This window comes from Macaca mulatta, chromosome 1 (assembly GCF_049350105.2).
Source record: "Macaca mulatta isolate MMU2019108-1 chromosome 1, T2T-MMU8v2.0, whole genome shotgun sequence".
Taxonomy (NCBI): Eukaryota; Metazoa; Chordata; class Mammalia; order Primates; family Cercopithecidae; genus Macaca; species Macaca mulatta.
The window spans coordinates 176762015-176780750 of NC_133406.1; the positions used below are offsets into that span (position 1 = coordinate 176762015).

At 40.7% G+C, this 18736-nt stretch overlaps 1 protein-coding gene and 1 pseudogene across 2 annotated transcripts in view; both read right to left on the reverse strand.

Moving 5' to 3' along the window:
• The window catches only part of ROR1 (receptor tyrosine kinase like orphan receptor 1), a 412356-nt gene that overhangs the window by 275014 nt on the left and 118606 nt on the right, over window positions 1–18736 (reverse strand). The window lies entirely within an intron of this gene.
• On the reverse strand, window positions 4783–5836 carry LOC697065 (small ribosomal subunit protein uS2 pseudogene; annotated as a pseudogene). Its single transcript, XR_013401255.1, has one exon. The product of XR_013401255.1 is annotated as a small ribosomal subunit protein uS2 pseudogene (transcript).

The following is an 18736-nucleotide window of genomic DNA, read 5'->3' on the forward strand; positions in this document are numbered from 1 at the left end:
ATCCAGCCAACGAACAACAGTTAAATAAATATTCATTTCTGGGGAGATCATTTTGTTTTCCTCCTGGTCTTTCCTGAATTGATTTTCACAACTTTTCTCTCCTGCCTTGGCTCTGGATAAAGTAATATTGAAGCATTCACTTTGCTTTGTATTTGGCAAACTTAGGACTTTTCTTTTGACAAAAAAAAAATAAAGTTTCACGTGTAACAAAAGAGGATCTTCGGATTTGTACATATGCCTCAGTGGTGAGCAAAATGGAGAATGGTATTTCAGAACCTTAAAATAAAACTAAAGCACATATGTTCTGTAAAAAGCATTGTTTGACAAGATCAAATTACCCCAAGAGAGGGAACTGATTTCACTAACTGCCTCTCTTGCACATCTGAATCTCCCCCATGAATCTGGCGGAGAGGGTGGGGGTGAAAGGGGTTAAACCCCACCCAGATGCACCTGGGTAATTACCCTCTGGACACTTACTAAGGAGCAGACTGCAGCGCTTAACCTTGAGCAGGCACAGGAGGGGTTACAGGAACTGACACAGCTGGATTTGCATTGAAGAAAAATCCATGGAACAGGCCTGAATAGCCACAAGCTGTGCAAGATTCTTGGAAAGGTCATTCGCAGGCGTACATAAAATGTCTTTTACAAACACACACATACACACACACAAATCTTGATAGCACGTGTGCTTCTGAGGTAAAACCAGATGTTTACAAAATGATCCTTGCTTTCTACAAAAGAGGACACAGGAGGAGAGAGCACTGCTGTAATCAATACAAAAGCATAGGACTTCGGGTTATCAGGACCCGTATCTATGAGGCTGAGGGCGTGTAAGAACAGGCAGTTGACTCTGAAACGTTCACAGAGGTGGATGATTTTTCATCTAGTTTGTTTTGGTTAGTGCCTTGGAGCAAGGCCTCAAAACAATCCCATTTTCCAAGATCTGTTCTTCCCCATATTATAAGCATGTTGTATTTCACCTTTGCTTATAAAATGTCTATAGGAAATAACAAGAATACAGATTACCTAAAAACTTTCTAAATGGAACAATTTGATCACATTTAGCTAATTATCAGTAATAATTATAATATTCCCTGATCTATGAAGTCCCAATAACCTCAAGTACATTATTTTATGTTGATTATTATCAAGTTAAGTAACTAAAAATTCCTGTTACTTGAAGAATTGAGCTATAAATCACAGCAAAATTTTCTCATTTTTCTTATGAGACTATTTGGTTGTTTATGATTTTTAAATTCAGTTCCTTTTTTCTAATTTTAAGTTAGACTCTTATCTGCACCTTCTTTTTCCTAAGGTCCAGCCAGAACATCAACAGGATGAGCTTTTCCATGATGGTGCATGTCTATTACCATGTATGCTTTGCCATGACCCAAACAACAGATTATAGATACCTTGTGACAGCTTTTTCCATCCTCAACTTGACTAGTGTTTTCACATTTTGTTATCTTAAAAACTACATCCGTTTCCACATGCTATATGCCAATTAATACAAACTTGTATACCCTTTGTTTCATTGCCATCTGCATTAGAAAGTTGATTAGTTTTCTTCACATAAAGAGGAACTTAAAGCATAAGGAAGAAAATTAAAACTCATAATCCCATCACCTGATTTTTAAAACTTGTTAATATCCCGGGTATATTAAGGTTTATAGTGAGGCAAAATATTTGAGAATATTAAAAAAGCTAAAAAGCATAATTTTAAAAAAATACCTTTAAATCCCATGGCTTCAGAGATTCCTAGTTCAACTGCACTATTGAATCCAGAAGGTTAGGCGATTTATTTTCTTCGCCAGTGAGTGGCTCCATCAGTCTCCCAATCTGCCCTCCATGTTCTCTGCACTAAGACAAACTCCCCTCCACTACTCTCTTGCCTCTGAAGCAGTATGGCTGAGTGAGTGGGTGACATAGGATAGGGCCCAGAGAAGACTCTTAACAACGGGAAGGATGAGGAGCTGTAACAACCAGGAGCTAAGATATCAGCCTGGGTGTACGATCCAACGAGGAGCCAGTTAAAATGCAGGTTAAGGCATAGGCTGATATGCTAGGGCTGCTATAACCAAGTGCCATAGACTCAAACAACAGGAATTTGTCTCACAATTCTGGAAGCTAGGAGTCTGAGATGTCAGCAGGGTGGATTCCTCTGAAGTTTCTCTCCTTGGCTTGCAGATGGCTGTCTTCTGTCTTCTCCTTGCATCTTCACATGGTCTTTCTTCTGTGGGGATGAGTTTCCTAATCTCCTCTTCTTACAAGGACAACAGTCAAATAGGATTAGGGCTCACCCTAATGACTTCATCTTAACTTAATCTGTTTAACCGCCCCATCTTAAAATACAGTCTCTTCCTAAGGAATTGGGCTTAGGCCTTCAATATACAAATTTAAAGAGAAGGAGGAAGGGACACACCTCAATTCATAACAGGCTGGTTTAAAGTTGCTGTTAGTCTGGTTAGATTTGGAGGCTTGGGACTAAATGAATTGAGAAGTCCAGACACAAGCGGGCAAAGGAAAAACTGCCAGGTCTGTGAAGCACAGGGGCCACCTTACATCCTGGGGAAATCCTGAGGAAAAGAGCATGGGACTGTGAGTCAAGCGATGACTATTCCAACTCTGCCAACATCTGGCTGTGAGACCTTGAGCAAGACCCTTGTTTATCTGGGCCTCAGTTTCCTCCTCTATAACATAGGCGCACAATGTCAGTTTAAAACGAATCACTAGATGATGTCTACATTCTCTAGAAACCCCGTAATCCACAAAAAGCACACAACACTCAGATTTTACTTCCTGTATCATCGCAATCTTGTCACACTCTTCCCTAGAAACTTGCATTCTTCAGCTCCACCATGGGGGTCCCCTGAACTGATGCCCCTGACCTGGCCCCACTTCCCTACCATTCCCTGACTGTTCTCCCCTTCTATCAATGTCTAGAAAAATCTTTCCCTTCCCTGCCATATCCCCCATTCTCAAGACTCTGCTCAAATTCAGCCTCCTTCATAAAACCTTTCCTAAGCAGAGGTGTCTCCCTTGTATTGTTTGTTTTTATCTTTTACTGGAGACCTGTCTTTCTCCCTAGTCTCACGATTATTTTGTTTCTTATAACTATCTACATAGATTCTTGAGTAAAATAGAGTATCTCAAGTATGCTACCTGTTGCGTAAGAAAAAAAGGGAATGAGAAAATATATCTATATATAAAAATGTATATCTATATATTATATAAGTATATAGATATATATAGTTATGTTTATATGTGTTTATATATCTATATAGTTATATAATCTGTGCACATTTTGCAAAAGCAAACATAGGAAAGTTAAACCAGAAACAAATGAGACTGAGCACCTATGGGCATGGGGTGAGCAGGAATGAGGTAGAATGATGGGAGGGTGGAAAGGAGCAGAAGGAAGATGAGAGGGACGTGTCTTTGAGTATTTCCTTCTGTATTGTTCTGGCTTCTAAAACATATGAATGTTCCACATATAAGCAGACAAACACATAAATAAAATCAGTGAAGTGGGTAAGAAATAAACCTAAAATGGAAGACAAACTAAATGAACCCAACTATATTTCAAATGAATGACATCATCAAGAGGGAGTGGAAGGGAGAAATATTCCTAGCACTCCAACCTGAACTTCAACTAAAGAAAATACACTTTAATCTGAACCTGGGTCTGTGAAGATTTAATGAAGAAAAGGCAGGGAGGGTGCATTCAAAAAAGTTAACTAACTGCTGATTAAGTTTATTTCTCAGCTGATAGGACAGAGATTAGTAGACTCCTACCTGATATCCAGCCCCCGCTTTTCCCCTGTCTTAACAGAACCCTGATTTTATTGGGGCAGCAATGTGCTCAGCTAAAAGACTTTTTCCAGCCTCCCTTGCAGCTGAGAGTGGTCATGTGACATGGTTTTGGCATGTGAGATGGACTGGGAAGTGACTAGGTAGGGTTTCTGAGCAAGCTTTTGAAAGAGGGCTGATTCCGCTGGTCCCTACACTTTGCCCGCCTCATTCTTCTAACAAAAACATGGACGTGAGGCAAAAGGAGGATCAGCAACCTTATGACTACAGATGAGAAGCACACACTAAGGATGATTGGGGGAAAGAGAAAAGGTGTCTGGGTCCCAGAAGACATTATGGGATGGAAATGTCCATTTCCATGGAAATGTCTACTGCCTATCTCCTCCTTTTATTACATGAGAAAATTAAAGAATGAGTTTTAGGAACTCTCCATAACTTATTATGCCAATACTTTTCAGGTGTCTGAACTCACAGCTGAATGCAGATTGTAACACAGCTGTGGCTAGTGATGGAGCTAGATTTACAATCCACATCTTTTGGCCAGGCAATGGTGGCTCATGCCTGCAATCTCAGCACTTTGGGAGGCTGAGGCAGGAGGACTGCTGAAGCCAGGAGTTTGAGACCAGCCTTGGAAGCCTGGTGGGTCCTTGTCTCTACAATAAGTAAATTTTTTTAAAAAAAAATAGCTGGGCATGATGGCATGTGTCTATGGTCCCAACTATTCAGGAGGCTGAGGTGGGAGGATTGCTCAAGCTTGGGAGGTCGAGGCTACAGTATGTCATGATTGAGTTACTGCCCTCCTGCCTGGGCAACAGAGCAAGACTCTCTCAAAAAAAAAAAAAAAGTCTGTTATTTTCTACTAGGGTCTGATCAAATTAAGGTTCAGAAGTTTCCCTGGTTACTGATAATTCCACTAATTCACATGAAACTATGAATTACATTTAAAATGTTGCATATGACAATTCTTCCTTCTTTTCTTTTTTTTTTTTTTTTAGAAACTGATGTTTATTTTCTATCAACCATTTTTCCATGTTGCTTAAGAGCCCGTGCAAGAACAGCTTAAGACCATTCAGTGGTTGCTCCTACCCATTCAGTGGCCTGAGCAGTGGGAGCTGCAGACCAGTCTTCCGTGGCAGGCTGAGCACTCCAGTCTTCAGTAGGGAACTGCTGAATAGGCACAGAGGGCACCTGCACACCTTCAGACCAGTCTGCAACCTCAGGCTGAGTAGCAGTGAACTCAGGAGCTGGAGCAGTCCATTCACCCTGAAATTCCTCCTTGGTCACTGCCTTTTCAGCAGCAGCCTGCTCTTCTTTTTCAATCTCTTCAGGATCTCTGTAGAAGTCGAGATCAGGCATGACCTCCCACGGGTGTTCACGGGAAATGGTGCCACGCATGCGCAGAACTTCCCGAGCCAGCATCCACCACATCAAACCCACTGAGTGAGCTCCCTTGTTGTTGCATGGGATGGCAATGTCCACATAGCGCAGAGGAGAATCTGTGTTACACAGAGCAATGGTAGGTAGGTTAACATAAGATGCCTCCGTGAGAGGCTGGTGGTCAGCCCTGGGGTCAGTAACCACGAGAAGCCGTGGCTCCCGGAAGGCTGCCTGGATCTGGTTAGTGAAGGTTCCAGGAGTGAAGCGGCCAGCAATTGGAGTGGCTCCAGTGGCAGCAGCAAACTTCAGCACGGCCCTCTGGCCAGTATTCCTGGAGGATATAACACTGACAACAGCAGGGTTTTCAATGGCAACAATGGCACGAGCCGCCAGCAGAAGCTTCTCCCAGGTCCTCTTCAGATTTATGATGTAGATGCCATCACTTTTCCTTTTATAGATGTACTGTTCCATCTGGAAGTCAAGATTGGTGCCACCTAAGTGGGTTCCTGCTGCAAGGAACTTAAGGACATCCTCCTCCTTCATTTGCAGGACATCAAGGGCTCCGGACATTGTGAAAGTTTCCCTTTAAGTTACGACGGGAATCCAGAACAACGCCGTATGGACCCCTCTGTAGGTAGCGCGGAAAAAGCCCTTCTTTTCTATTTAATGGCTATGAACAAAGAATTTCTTAAAGCTAAGGATAAGCTCTTTTCCTATTATCTGCAGACTTAGACTGAATATCTTCAAAAAAGCCTTGAAGTTCAACCATCGAAAATATAACTTAAATATATCATGGTTTGGATGTTCCAATAACATCACCATAAAAAAAGATATTTCCTTATTCCCAAGTTCATACGCAACCTTCCTCCACTATACTGTATTGCAGTATTTAGAGTCCTGCATCCTTTGTTTACTCTTTATCCATATGTCTTAGGATAAATAAAGAAACAGAACATAGTATCTTTGTTTATTTATCTTTCTCACTAGCTTGCTAGCTTCTTGAGGTCAGGGCCTATCTAGTTTGTACACTAGCTAGCACAATCTCCATCTAAAGGGAGTTGTATTCATTAATATACGATGGAAGGAAGTATGTATAACCTGTACAGAATAGGTTATGCTGGACCCCAGAAAAGCAAAAGACACAATTAAAAGGGCTAATGTTGTGTCCTTTAAGAAAAAAAAATTAATAAAGAGAGGTTTTATTCTACAAACAGGAAAGTATGTATCTGGGTGTTTGGTGTTTTTTTTTTTTTTTTTTTTTTTCCAAATTAAATTTACTCAGAATCAAATTCTGTTCACTGATTTAGGACAAAATCTCTAAAGATATCATTAGAATCTGAAAAGTGAGATTAACTTACACTGAGTTCATTTGGCTAGAAATCCCAAAACACATCAAGGAACACTCCAGGCCCTTGAGCACAGTGCTATTACACTGCTATTACAGTTCCAGGCATGGAATCCTGACTTAGCGAAAGTGTATAAACTGGGGATAGTGGGGAACCAGACAACAACTCCCAAGGCCAAGTGTAAAACTGCTGTGGCATAACCTCTGCACACCTGTAGGTGATTGGTGGTTCAGAAACATTGTCAGGACAGAGCTCTGCTGGCCGTAGAACCTCCAGGAAATAAACACATGTCAAGTGTGAATCAGCACCATTCCCCAAACCAGGAAGACCCTGTTCTCATGCACTATGTAAGTCTTCTAAACACCAGTACTCATTCAGCACATATGTCTGCTAGCTTACAGTGGGCCAGGCCAGGTCCCAGGAGACAGAGAAGTCAAACAAAATGGGTGACCATTCTGGCTCTGCCACTTCCTAACTGCATGACCCTGCAGGTTCCGTAACCCCTCTGGGCCTCAGCATCCTCACCTGTAACATGAGGGTAATAATGCTACCACCTCAGAAGCTCATTATGAGGATACATGAGTTACTGTTTGTAATATGCATAGGAGAATGCCTGGCCCACAAAGCCATGTTAAGTGTTAGTGATTATCGTTTGTTGAATAAATGAAGAATGAAACCATAATATGAGGCATGTTCATGATATATTTAGATTTTTTAAAAATTACATTTCAAAACAGATACATACAGTAAGATGTTAATATATAATGCACACAAATAGAAAATAGAAGAGTGGTAAATAAAAATATTAATGAGTCTTTCTCTTAGACATGGAATTGCAGATCATCTGCTTCACCTCACATGCTTCACCTTCTGATACATGGTTACCAGATGCCCAGCTAAAGAAAATTAAATCATTAACTTTTCCCTTTTTTTTTTTTTTTTTTTTGAGATGGAGTCTCACTCTCTTGTCCAGGCTGGAGTGCAATGGCACCATCTTGGCTCACTGCAACCTCCACCTCCCAGGCTCAAGTGATTCTCCTGCCTCAGCCTCCCAAGCAGCTGGGACTACAGGCGCCTGCCACCATACCCAACTAATTTTTGTATTTTTAGTAGAGACAAGGTTTCACTATGTTGGCCAGGCTAATCTCGAACTCCTGATCTCAGGTGATCTGCCCTCCTTGGCCTCCCAAAGTGCTGAGATTACAAGCATGAGCCACCGCGCCCGGCCATCTATAATGTTAAGAATAGATTCTTAGAAATAGCTTTCTTCAAACTAATCAGAGTCAGTGGTAAGCATGAAAATTAGTATAAAAAGTAAACGGACTTGTCTTACAAAGCTGATTCAGCAACACTAGTCTCACTAAATCCTAAATCCCTCTATAGTAACTGGAATCTAGAGAGAGAAATAACACACTGTTTTTAAGGGGGGAAAGGGGAGTAAAAAGCCTCCCATATGGTGTCTGTTAGGATATTTAAGTGATTTTTCCCTTCTGTAACATTAAGAAGTTCCTCCCTCCCTTTTACCTGGTTTGATATTTAAAACCAAGAGTAACAGTCTATGGTTTTAGCAATTTTACCAAAACTGCATTGTCCAATCGCACAGAAAAATGAGAAGAACTTTGTAAAACCCAAGCAAGCAGAAGAGGAATCTATACAGAGAGCAAAGAACATTTTCTTTTCTCCTTTGGTGTTGAATTCACTTAGAATTTGGTCATGGAAATGCTGCTTAGGTTTCCTGGTGCCAATGTAACTATATGCCTGAGTGCTGTTTTGAATTCACAAGTACATCTTTGACAGCAGGGCTGCAGCACTGTTGAAAAGAGACTTGGGCTTAAGTCTTGGAGCAATGAAGACTGATGCCAGGCAGCATAAACAAGACACTGAAACTTTCTGAGCCTCAGATCCCTCATCTATGAAATGGGCATATCAATATTGCTTTGAAGAATTGTTACAAAGTATGCAAATTTAGGAGATACAAAGGGGAAAATGTTAAAGGCACAAAAGGAAAGAAAAGGCAGGCCGGGCGCGGTGGCTCAAGCCTGTAATCCCAGCACTTTGGGAGGCCGAGACAGGCGGATCACGAGGTCAGGAGATCGAGACCATCCTGGCTAACACGGTGAAACCCCGTCTCTACTAAAAAATACAAAAAACTAGCCGGGTGAGGTGGCGGGCGCCTGTAGTCCCAGCTACTCGGGAGGCTGAGGCAGGAGAATGGCGTAAACCTGGGAGGCGGAGCTTGCAGTGAGCTGAGATCCGGCCACTGCACTCCAGCCTGGGCGACAGAGTGAGACTCTGTCTCAAAAAAAAAAAAAAAAAAAAGAAAAGGCAAAAGATTCCACTGTGTATATGGCAAGGATGCAACTATCAACGTGCTGGGTTTGTGGTCGGGGGACTCTGGCAGGCATCTGGGTACAGTATACTCATGCCTGCATATGCGGCTACAGTCAGTCAAATTACTGAAAATCTTCTGAATGCAGATTTTGTGGAGAAATTCAGTGAGTTAGGAATGAAAGAGACTGATGAGGAAGGCAAAGTAAACAGTGTTCTTAGGACCTCTGGCAGCACCTGGTCCACACCCTAGATCTGAACAACTGTGTCTGGGCTGCACAGAACCTGGCCTGAGAAACTGTAGGCTTGAAGAAGCAGGTCCTGTGTGATGGAGAGCTTTGCCTGTCCCAGTGCTTCTTGGTGGGTGGCAGGAGTACTTTATGTACTGTTTCCATGGAGAAGCACAAACCTTCCAGGAGATTTATTAACTTCATTTCCCCATCATACAACAGGGAGATATTTTTGTCCTCTATTGGGGTGGGCAGATCATAAAGTTGCAGAAATTAGGCCAGAAGGACCAAGAAAAGTGGAAGCCAAAGAGCAAGGTCTCTCTGGGAAGCCTTCCCTGACCTGCCAGGCAGGGGGAAAACTCCCTCTGCAGTGAGTACGGCGTCATACAGCTTACCTCTCAGGAACCTCCTGTGTTCTCGTTCTCTCTCTTCCCTCCTTTCTCTCCCTCTCTCACTCCATTCCCTGTTCTTTCTCTTGTTTAGCTTATCTTCCCCCCCTCTTTTCCTGTGTCTCCTTTCCACTTTTCCTCTCTTCTTTCCTTTTTATTTTTTTCTCTTTCCTTCCTTCTTTCTTTCCCTCCTCCTTTGTCTTATCTTTCATTCTCTTTCTCTTCTTTGTCTTTCACCTTTTTTCACTCTGTGTTTCTTGAACACCTACCATCCTGGAACCTGGTACCATGCTTTGCAGACCTTTATTATAGCAAATGGTGTCTTCTTCTTCCTTTACTCTTTTTTTTTTTTAACTCCTTTATCCAAAAAAAAAAAAGGTAAGCATCTATTATGGTGCCCGACATCCAACAGAAAAACTATTTTTTTAATTTCAATTCAGAAAACATCTATTCACCTGCTGTACTATACTGGAAACTAGGGATAACAGAATTGAATAATATATAGCCCTTGGCCCCAAGGAGCTCACAGGTCATGAAAGACCCATAAGTGAACAGAAAACAAATGACATTTTGTCCATAAGGCAGAAATAGCCAGGTGTTCAAAGATTTGCACACTCCTTTCAAGATGCAAAATCATTGCTGGGATGAGACCAGCAAGGATCTACATTTCTTGCCACAACCCCTCCAGTTGTCTAAATGTAGTTGGCAACAGAATGAGCTCTGACCAAAAAGGCCCTTTTGGAAACCTCCAAGCCTTCCCTCTCCTCTGTCTCCTGGCTGGAGATTGACAGTAAGTTAAACAAAGAAGACACAGGTTGAAGATGGCAGAACCTCTGTCAGGCTGGGTCCCTGAATGACTATATGGAGCAGAGTCGCTCAATCTACTTCGATTTGGGCTTTACATGAGCAAGAAATGTACTTTTATTTTATTAAGCTGAGTTACCAAGGATTATCAGTTATGACAGCTAGTATTATCTTAACTAATACAATGTGACAGTTCATTTGATAAATATCAATTAAGCACTTCTATATAGCAGATATTGTCTAGGGATAGATCAGTGAACAAAAGAGACAAATATCTCTGCCCTTCTGCTGCTGACCTCCTGTTGGGTACCTAGCTCCAGAGTAGGTGTTCAAAAAATATTTATGGAAGACATAGCTTAAAGACTCATTGAGCTTACATTTTAGGAAAAAGAATGAAGGAACCGGGAAACAAGGAAACTTTACATGGAAAACAGTAAATACTTTTGGAACATAGCCTCAATTTCACTGAGTGGAAAAGCCTCTTTTCCCTTTTTCCTGTTTATTGAATATGAACACTGCCCTCTGCACCCAATCTCAGATAGGGAGATGTCTCATGGCAAGGGTTGTCTTATTTGTCTGGGTATCCCCAGGACCTGGCACAATGTCAAGCATTTCATAGATGCTCAATAAATGTTGACTAAAACAGTCTTATGCTTTAAAATGTATGTATGTTATGCATATCCTTTTATTTTATCGAAGGTTACATTTTAAAAAAATAGTACAAAATGAAAAATGTGAAAGACATAAACCTGCTAGAGAGAAAATTTCTATCCAGGGGAAGGGTTGACCAGCATCACAGATGAATACGTGAAACGGCCAAAGGGCGGTACCAATAGTGAATAAGAGAAATGCAAAATCCTGAGAGCTGGAATGGCCATGAAAAATTTACAGAAAATACTGTTAATAATAACAGCTTGACTTTTTATGACTTTGTAGAGTTTACAAAGCATTCCCATACCTATTACTTCATTTGACACATTTAATAGCTCTCTGGGGTAGTTATTATTAACCTCAAAGAGATTAAGGGATTTACCCAAGCTCAATGGCTAATAATTAATAGAGAGTCAGAACTCGAACTCTGGTCTTTTTATTCTGCATCTGAAATAAGGCTCCAAGGTGAGGTGTGGGTGTGCAAGGCATATTTAAGGGGCTTTCCAGAAAACAGCTCCCCAACACCCCCCAAATCAGAGGGTTAAATGTGTTCACACACGAGTCTATATTTTCAGTGACCTGCTCCCCTCTGCTTATAAACAAGTTCAGGCTGTCTTCTAAGGAAACTGTAGACTAGTCAGTTTTTCCCCAGTGTCCTGCCAGTCATTTCTGGTGCTTTGCCAACATCATCATCTTACCCTGATTACATTACTGGGAAACAGAATCCAGCTCCTTGATCAGATGAGAAAGGAACTGTTAAGTCCAACAAGTCAGTTTATAATGAAGGAGAAGGTGGAGGAAGCATTCTTTAGTGCCTACCAAGTATCATGGAAATCTTTCAGAGTAAAGGAGGGACCCAGCACATACTTTGGAGAAGGCTTCAGATGGCATGGAGATCAAGTTATTGAACACTGATTCGAGAACACTGGAGGGGTCATTAGTCACATTTCAGAAATGCCACCAGAATCCGAGCAAAGTTCTGACAATCTGGGCACCAAAGACATCTTGTAACAATTCCACCTGCTATCAAAGGAGCCATCAAAACAACCCCAGAAAGGGTACATGTGTTATTTATTTGTATTTTTTTAACAATCTGATAGAAGTCTGATAGAAGAATAAATACGATACAATATGAAATCTAATATGTAATAATGGGAGTGGCTGTTTTGGTTAAGGAAGAAGCACATTGTGAATGAAAGACTCAAGCAGGGGGTAGCCACTCATCTAGGGCACTGTAGGTGGAAGCATTCATCTTAGAGGCGGTTGGCTATCAGGACCTTCAAGTCCACGTAGCGACCTGTGAGCCCGTTTACTGAGCAGAGGATATCCAGAACTTAGAGGGGTCATGTCATAGTTCTAATCTCACAGGTGCCAACTCCAAGACACCACTGGTTATTAACTTCTGAGCACAAAACACTCAGTATCAAATCAAATAAAAATGGCAAGACAAAATAGAAAGAAAATCATAGGGCATCTAGAATCAAGATGAAAAGAAAAAATTCTAAAATTTTTCAACAATTATCGAAGAACAGGTCTATTTAATAGCCGGTAAATGTTCAGGGTCAATGATTTCAACTCTGAGACTTGGTTCCTTCATGGGAAAAATGAGAGGGAGAAGAGATTGACAGAGCACCTCAAAATTCACTATCAGTCCAAACAGTCTGTGATTCGATGACTTCAAGAAAGACTAATGATATTCCAGGTACCTAATCGAGATGTGTGAATATCAATTCTTGGTCTTCATCTTTTCTATCTGGGAGACTAAACCTGCCAAAACCTCACCCTGACTTCACACTACCTCTACTTCAAATTCCACCTTGGCCAACAGAGCTCATCCTTTCTCGGATCTAACCATCTTCTTCATGAGACCAAGATACATGGCTTATTTTCTTAAGTGAGTGATAGCCTTTACCCAGAGTTTCAAGTCCAGCAATGTAGCCAAACTAAAGACAATACTATATCCCACTGTCTAACAGAGACAATGAAGAAAAATGCAGTTAACTATTATTTGTATTTCTAAATCTGAGTAATAGTCCTGTGTTCAAAGAAGAACAAGAATATATTACAAGAATGCAACATTCTATTAAATTGTCCAATGACCTTTATCAGCTATCATGCCATTAAATGCCATCTCTATCTTGAGAGATTATAAGACTATATCTAAAAAGCTTGATAAACTTTCCTAAGCCCTGATCAAATCACATACTTACATAAAACACAAGCATGCCATAAGACTTTGTCTGTGTCATGTGTCATCCAAATATGTTTTTTAAAGAGCATTCTAAGATCTAAAAGCTCCTGTAATCCACGTGCAGGAGTTTTTCTAGACTGAGAGAAAATATGCACTGTAGGATTTCCCACACCTCTGTCAAAGATTTGAAGGTCTTTAGTCTGCTTGGCAAAAAAAAAAAAAAAAAAAAAAAAAAAAAAAAAGTACGCTTAAGATACATCACTCTTGCCAAAGAAAGGGTTTTGACCTTTTGGCCAAGCAGATTCCAACCTAATGGCCAACTCAAATGAAAACCAGTGTTTATTCTAACAATTTGTAGAATATTCGTAACTACCATTTCCGTCTTTCTCATTTTGCCAACTCACTACCCAGTGCCCAGAAGGAGGGATTATGCATAGGGCAGTGGTTTTGGTGTATAAACAATAAAGAATCAAATCCTTTTTGCTCTTCCAGAATTCCTTATATTTCTCTTACCCACCTATCCCAAAAACCTCCCCTGTGCTACAGGAGCCCCATCCTGAACATGATTAGTATAAACATCAGCTTCACAAAAATCAAGTGCCTAAATGTAAGGTGTGTGTTGTGTGTGAAGATGATGGGAGGCTATATGTATGTAGGGATGCATTAATGAATGGGAGGGGTTTTTGCAGAGATCAGTGCAATGGCATTTGATATCACCATCAAACTGCTTTCTCTTATAAACTTTTAGAATATAGTAGTCTCCCCCTTTATCTGTAGTTTTGGTTTCTATGGTTTCAGTTACCCAAGGTACCATGGTCTGAAAATGTGAAATGGAAAATTCCAGAAATAAACAATTCATAAGTTTTAAATTATACAGCATTCTCAGTAGCATAATGAAATCTTGGGCCACCCTGCTCCATCCTGTCCAGAATGTGAGTCACCCCTTTGTCCAGCGTATTCCCACTGTCTATGCTACCTGCCCATGAGTCACTTAGTAGCTGCCTTGGTGATCAGATCAACTGCCATAATATCACGTACTTTTGTTCAAGTAACCTTTATTGTGCTTACTAATAGTCCAAAAGCACAAGAGTAGTGATGCTGGCATTTGAATTTATCAATAAACCATAAAGTGAAAAGGTAAAAGACTGAAGTGAAAAGGTGAAAAAGATCTTGACTTAATGAGGAAAGAAAAAAATCGTATGCTGAGGTTGCTAAGATCTACAGTAAAAACGAATCTTCTATGCACGAAATTGTAAAAAAGGAAAAAGAAATTCATGCTTAGTATATACAGGATTTGGTACTACCTGCAGTTTAGGCATCTACCAAGAGTCCTGAAACATATTCCCAGTACACAGATAAGGGGGGACCATTGTACATCTCTTGACCCACTTTGTATAGCACCATCCAGAGATTACCAATACTTTTGATACCATTAATTGATGAAAAGACGGCTGCTTCCTTTGTTTCTTAGAAACACGGAAGCCTGTAAATGTAGCAAAGGCAACCAGGAAAAAAAAAAAAAAAAAAACAAGAGTCCATATGTCCATGTCCAGTCAGTAAACAACAAAATTAAGAAACCCACAAAAACCTTTTAATCTGGACATCATGAAGGATACACTTGAAATGATATCATCAAAAATCAGCCTCTTTTCCATTCATCTGGCATATTAGCAAGCACAGCAAACAAGTAAATAACTGTCTTCATGGCCAGATCTGATGAATTCCTTTTTACCCCCCTTTCATCCCAGTCTCTATCTCTGCCCTTCCAGGAGCTAGGTTTTCTCATGGCTGCTGCTCCTCTCCCACACGGTCTAAGCAGAGCTGGAGAAACAGGGCCTTGAGCTGGGGACTCTGAGCAGCAAGCCTCTGACATCATTGGGTAGCAGGAAGTACCACAGAAGTCTGAGGTTTCACGCCTCACTGCCCTCTCAATACAAAAATCCTCCCAGTGACACTGTGCCCAGAAGATGTTTACTGCCTAAGCGCACAGTCAATCTCCCCTCAAAGAAACATGCTTCCCACTGTAGACTGTGTCCACCACTCTAGAGACAGGGAAACCATACCCTCTGCAGCTGACACCATATAAATGAACTCATCTTTAAAGCTGCCGTGCTGCTTTTTGCTTTCTTCTGCCAGCTGGTCCTTGGCAAAGTTACTTGATAAATCCAAACACATCAGTTTCACTGGCCGCTGAAGGGCCTGTGCTTTTGGGAAACCAGGCTTGCCATAAAGCTAGTCTTTGTGACGGCAGCTTCTGGTCTCTCCTGTCATCCCTATTGCCCTTTGCTGTTCTGTCTCTAGAAATCGGACTGCATAGCTAGAAGGGCCTCAAGTTCTACTCTCGCTATTCTGCAGATGAGAAAGTCTAAGTTTAGAGAAGTTTGGCAACTTGTCCAAGTTTACAGGACTCATTAGTGGTGGCAGAGCTTAGCCAAACCCAGGACTGCTATCCAATATGGACTTCTATAAGCATGGGTTTTACAGCAAGAAAAAAAATACTGGGTTTCAGTCCTAGAGTGGCTAATCACTGGTTGGTGACCTAGGGCAAGTAGCATTTATCTATCTGCCTTCTCAGGCTTCACATCTGTAAAATAGGCAATAAATATACAAAAACATCCACGCAGCTATAGCTCACTACGTGGATGTGAAACTGTGATACTTTCAAGTGTTTACAGGAATATGATTTGTGCTTTTTGTACAAATCATACTTTATAAACCACACTCAAGTCTCCTTAATGTGCTTAAAGACCCATGAAACCGGGTCAGACAGATTCTTACTCATCTTTTCAGATCCAATTCGCTATTATCTCCTTCAAAACCTCCCCTGCCTTCCCAGATGCAGTGAGTGCCCAGCTCCCCAACACACATCTATCTTTGCACCATAATATAACCGTTCCTTGTACCTTTTCCCCTATTCAATTGTGAGAGTCAAGGAAATGAACTGTGCCTTAATCATAGTCCATTCATCTTTGCATTTCCAGCACCTAGCACTATTCATGGTCCATTAGAAGTGAATTAATGAATGCTTACTGAATTAACGTAGAAGTGAATAAAATCACTAAGTGATAGAGACAAACTAAAGGTGAATATACTTTCCTTCTTTGACTTGCTGTATTAGAGTTCTCCAGTGAAACAGAACCAAGAAGATATATATATATATATATATATATATATATATATATATATATATATATATGTAGAAATGTATTATGAGGGTTGGGTCATATAATCATGGAGGCTGAGCAGTCCCACAATATGCCACCTCTAAAAGCCAAGTGAGAGAAACAGAAAAGTCAGTGGTATAACGCAGCCTGAGTCCAAAGGTCTGAGAACCAGGAGTAGGGAAGCACTGGTGTAAGTCCCAGAATCCAAAGGCCCAAGAACTAGGACCTTTGATGTCCATGGACAGAAGAAGATAAGTGTCCTGGGTCAAGGTGACATCAAATTCATCTTCCGTCCTTCTGCTCTACTGGGCCCTCAGCAGATTGGATGATGCCTACCTGAGGCATGAATATCTGAGGGCAGATATTCTGTACTCAGTCTACTGAATAAAATGCTAATTTCTTCCGGAAACCCTCACAGGCACACCCAGAAATAATGTTTTACCAGTTATCTGGGCTTCCTTTAGCCCAGTCAAGTTGACACCTAAAATTAACATCACACTTAACCAATCCTGAAATGACATTCCTAGGCAACCACTCACACCTGCAAGTCTTCCCATGAGGTGCATTTCCAGGCAACACACCTCCATCAGCTCTAAGTGCCTCAGACAAAGGCATCCTCACCACCACCCTGTAGTCACAAGCCATGAAAAAATATTTCTAAAATATTTTCACATCCCTCTTTGACAGTCTCTAGGGTATTTCCAATTTACCACAACAAAAAGAGAAAGACTTTTATTTTGCTGTTTCTTGTAACAGGGCCCTAATGATGCAAAGAGATGGAAACAATAATATAACCAATCAGGCAGAATTTCTTACCAAACTGGAACTTATGACTGCTGAAAACCTCAAGAACTGTGAGGGAATCAGCATTTCATGTATTTGATTAGCAAAAGTAGTTTGACATGCAACGTTCCCACACTTGACTCATGGTGAGCCCATGTGACATGTCCCATATATGTCCCCAAGGGTCATGATGAACACCAGGCAGAAAAATGTAGTTTTAAAATATTATTAGTCATGGCAATGAGAATAAGAAGAACTGACCATTTTTGAGCTCCTTGTCACACACTATATTTTGGGTGATAAATGATACAACATTTGACTTGGAACAGTCCTGGAAAAATGTTCTTGTTGCTGAGACTATGGAAGGTAGAGAAACAAACATAAATTATGGCCCAATTTCTTGTTCCAAAATGGATCAGGCTGTCTCTCACTTTTATGCCATTGTGATTGATTTCTTCTACCTGAAATTCCTCCATCACCACCCCAAACTTTCCTTTTCCTTCCTTGCTTCTTCTTTTAGCAAACTCCCCCTCATCCTTCTAGATCCATCATCACCCCTGAGAAATCTTTCAGTACTTCCTAACCAGAGTAAATTACTCTCTCCTGCATGACTCCTGACAAATCAAAGATTACCTTGAGTTGTAACCATCTTTCTGTTTGTTGAATCTCCCATTGGACTATGAGTTCCCTGAGGGCAGGAAATTAGTCTTTTTCATCTTTTTCCCTCTAATATCTAGTATGTAATTTTATACCTATTATTTCTAGCACAGGACAGGTATAAAATAAGTGTTAAATCAATGAATGAATAGAATGAATAACAAATTCCCTTAACCTAGGCAGGACAGATGAGCAAATTAATAAGAAAAAAGGAATTGGTCAACAGGACTAGAAAGGTGATATTTCTCTGTTTCTATAAAATAGTCTAAGATCTTCAAAGAAAAGGATCTTGAGAAGTATGTGTAACTTTGATTATTTGCTTGGTATGGACATTAAAAAGCAGATAGATGTTTACATTTTTAATAGGCCAGCTAGAGACCATATAATCTTCCTGAATTCTTTCCCTAAAATGAAATTCCCTTAAGTAGGTCATGACAGGAAGACATATCTCAGTGGTCAGTTCCTCCTGCAGTGGAGGCAACTCAAAAAATGCCCTTTTCTGGATGTGGTAAGCCAGGGTGGCTTGGGATGGTCTGGGAAAACACCATCTATACACCAACCACCTAGAATATTAAACACAATTAGACTTTCACATGGTTTATTAGTATCCCCGTTGGATCTCAAAATATTTTTAAATAAGATTGAATTCCACATTTACCCTAGAAGGGAAAAACAAAATCTTCCCTTCAGGGTAGTTTCATTCACCCACAATTGCAATACTACTGGTATATTCCACTACCTGAATGTGTATTTAAAAGCCAATGATAAATTACCAAGTGATATAGGAAGATATAAGCAGAAGTCCCTTAAATACTGAACTTCCACCATGCATCTTAAATGAATTGAATCTGCAAATTTTTGGTTTATGCTCAGCTCTTCAGGGACATACTAACTATATCAGGATAGGTATCTGCGAGCAAAGAGCCATCTGGGGGCACCCTCAGAAACATGCTAGAATACCCAAGGCCAGGGCTGCATGCACTTCATTCTTCCAGGACTCTCTGCA